At 55.6% G+C, this 3,468-nt stretch overlaps 1 pseudogene; it reads right to left on the bottom strand.

Moving 5' to 3' along the window:
* Positions 1 to 427: 427 nt before the first annotated feature.
* Positions 428 to 2,709, bottom strand: LOC119250924 (class I histocompatibility antigen, Gogo-OKO alpha chain-like; annotated as a pseudogene).
* Between the last annotated feature and the right edge of the window lie 759 nt (positions 2,710 to 3,468).

Raw genomic sequence — 3,468 nt, 5'->3', positions numbered from 1 at the left:
GGATCTTGAAGTCATGATGGGTAGGTGAGTATCCTGCACCACTCAGTCCCCAGAATGCAGTTATCTCATACTATAAAAGAAAATATCACAAACTCTGGAATCTCATATGTGTCGATATTGTCAATGGTCCACCACATCCTCAGAATGTCCCCCTCACAGCTTCCCCATAACCTGGTCCCATCCTCTCTGCCCCAGGCCCTCCCACCGCAGGCCTCCTGGGTCTCACCTTTAGCAGCTGTGAGGCACATCAGAGCTCTGCACACTGTCACTGCCTGGGGGGAGAAGAAGACAGAACCTGGTCAGAGCCATGAGAGATGAGACCACAGGAGGGACTGATGGGGGTGACTCCCCCATGGGCTCCATCTACAGTGTCCCAAGGGCTCAAGGATAAACCCCTGATCCACACTTACCTGCAGCTGGAGTGTAGCTTCCTCCTTGTCCTCCTGTGGGAAGAAACATCATGTGAGACCAGGGAGGAGTCAGGCCATGAAGTCCTAAAGGAATCCAGGGAAGTTTCCAGAACTGTGCCTGAGGACCCACGACAGGACTGGGAAATATGAAGAAAAGAGACAAGAGATGAGGAACTTCCCCTGACATTTGCTGGGAACCAGGAACCCATCACCAGAATTATCAAGTGAACAATAGGTAATTTATTTTCATAAGGGTTTCATAAAACAGTGAGGATTAGCAATCAGCTCCAGACTGGGCAACACATGTATGTGCACAGTATTTCCATTCACTAAATAGGCAAGTTCTCCTTGGGACCTGAAAGCTTCCAGTAGACAAGAACCCCCACTCCCTTCCCTACCTGAGCACTTCTTCCTCCACATCACAGCTGCAGCCACCGCAGCTCCAGTGAGCACAGCTCCAAGGAGAACCAGGCCAGCAATGATGCCCGCGGTGCTGATGGAGACTGAGGAGGGGGCACTGGAAGGGAAGGGGAGGTCAGACCCTGACCCCACGGCCTCCTCTTGACTCTATGAAGATCTCCAGAAGGGCTTTTGATCCCCCTGAGTGAGCCTCTGTGCCCACATCCCCCTCCTTACCCCAACTCAGGACTCGGGCTCCAGCAGCCCCTGGTGCTGGACATGGCACGTGTATCTCTGCTCCTCTCCAGAAGGCACCACTACAGCCGCCCACTTCTGGAAGGTTCCATCCCCCCCAGGCCTGGTCTCCACCAATTGCACATTCCAGGCCAGGTTCTCCCCATCTCGCTGCCAGGTCAGGGTGATGTCCGCAGGGTAGAAGCCCAGGGCCCAGCACTTCAGGGTGACCTCATGCTCAGAGGTAAGGTGATGGGTCACATTTGTGTTTGGGGGAACTGTGGAGAAGGGTGAGAACATTCACACTTGGGGTTTCTTCCACAAACACTGCAGCAGCCTCACTGACCATCCTCAGAATGGACAGGGCAATGAGTTTGGAAGGAGGAAGCAGAAAACCCTGAAACCAGCCTAGTGTGGGGAATGTAAGATAATCTTTTATTCATTAGAAAGTTTTAGCATTGGGGTGAGAGTCTGCGGTAGGAAGATGCAGGTGTCTAAGGAAAAAAACTTTTGCTCTTGATCTGGGTGGAGGGTGAATGAGGAATCATATCTCATACCAAAAACAAGGCCTTGACTGGGAAACTGTTCCCAAATTGGCTGTGTAGTGAAATGGATCCAGGGAAGGATGGTCTCCCCATCTCAAGAGAGACTGGATTCCTTTACTGTCCTTAAGTTACAGAAGGGCCCTGTAGGCGAGTCTCTCTCTAGTACAGAAAATGAAACCCTGGGGGCTCTTCCCTCTGGGACCAGAAAGCAGGCCTCTTCTGCCCATTATCCCATTTTTCCTGTAGGGGCCAGGAGAGGAGAGGTCAGGAGTCCTCTAGGTCCCTCTCACCTGTGCGCTGCAGCACCTCCTTCCCCATCTCCAGGAATCTGTGCAGCCACTGCACACACTCCCCCTCCAGGTAGTTCCTGAAGCGCTCCGCCTCTCCGTCTGCCTCCCACTTGCGCCGGGTGGTCTGAGCTGCAGTGTCCGCAGCGGTCCAGGAGCGCAGGTCCCCGTTCAGGGCGATGTAATCAGCGCCGTCGTAAGCATACTGATGGTACCCGCGGAGGAGGCGCCCGTCGGCCCCAACTCGCAGCCAAACATCCTCTGGAAGGTGTGAGACCCTGAGCCCCGACCCCACGTCAGCATCAGGCTTACCGGGACCTCACACCCTAAATAAACCTAAACTGAAAATGAAACCGCGCAGAAGACGGTCCTGGGGGTCTTCCCGGTTGAGGGTCTAGATGGGCCCCACAGCCTTGGGGTGTCGCTTGGACCCAAAGACTCGGGTCGACCCGAATGGGCATGGGGCGGTGACCTGGTCCTGGGCCCTGGTAGCTCACCGTCCTCGCTCTGGTTGTAGTAGCCGCGCAGGTCCTTAAGGTGCGCTTTGAACCTCAGTGCGTTGTTCCTTTGGTTCCGCGTCTCCAGGTCCTGATCCTCCTGCCCCACCTGCTCCGCCCAGGACGCCCGCGGCTCCGCCCTCCGATATGGGGAGTCGCTGTCAAACCGCCCGAACTGCGTGTCGTCCACGTAGCCCACGGCGAAGAAGCGGGGCTCCCCGAGGCCGGGCCGGGACATCGCGGTGTAGAAAAGCGTCAGGGAGTGGGGCTGGAGGCGGGAGGGGAGACCCGGGCTGACCACCCTTCCTGCAGCGGTGCTTGAATCCTTGTCTGACATGGACAACATAGAAGGAGGAGGGAGGTCTAGTGAGATTGACAAGGGGTGTAGGGAGAAGGGCCAGGACTCTGGGGGCTTGGGGATAGTGTTAGGGGAAAGGATGTCCTAAAGCTAATTCCATACAGGCTTTGTGGACTCCACCCCACCCCAGACCAAAGCCAAAGACACTGGGAACTCCAAATCCCATCCCCACCAAAGGAAGGTGGCTGGGACCTGAGGTGGGGTTAAGCAGCCAGGTTGGTATAAAGCCAGACACGTGGGCTTTGGAGGGGTCCCCCATTTTGGCTCTCTGCCAGCTAGCAGTGTCCGGCCAGCTCTGAGAGTGACTTTGGGTTTCCAGGTCGGCGGATCGGGTAGGACGTATTAAAGACTTTATTTCCCTATTTTCTCCCTGAGTTGTACATTTTCCTTATTTCCTTTTCCCTTGTAAATAAACCTTTTATTAACCTTTTGTGTGTGCCTGCAGTAGAGTATTCATAAGTCCCTTTAAAGCGCGGGTGAGGACCCACAGCCAGGCAACCTGTTCAATATCGGGGCTGCCCTATAACAATAGGAGGACTGCAGGGAGCTGAGCTGAGAGCCAAGACTGGTTGGGGAGAGGAAGGTCAGTAGGGTCAACTGCAGCATATCGCGCCTTTCCCGGGTCCTGCCCCAGTCCAGGGTCCCCTGGCTCACTCTACGCAGCGCTCGTTTCCCCGCAGGCACCGCACTCACCCGTCCAGTTCACTGCCAGGGTCAGGGTCCCCGAAAGCAGCAGCG

This window comes from Talpa occidentalis, unplaced genomic scaffold (genome assembly GCF_014898055.3).
Source record: "Talpa occidentalis isolate TD23 unplaced genomic scaffold, MPIMG_talOcc4v2.1 talOcc4.1818, whole genome shotgun sequence".
NCBI lineage: Eukaryota > Metazoa > Chordata > Mammalia > Eulipotyphla > Talpidae > Talpa > Talpa occidentalis.
Note: the sequence above shows the minus strand (reverse complement) of the source record. Positions and strands in the feature narration are given on the sequence as shown.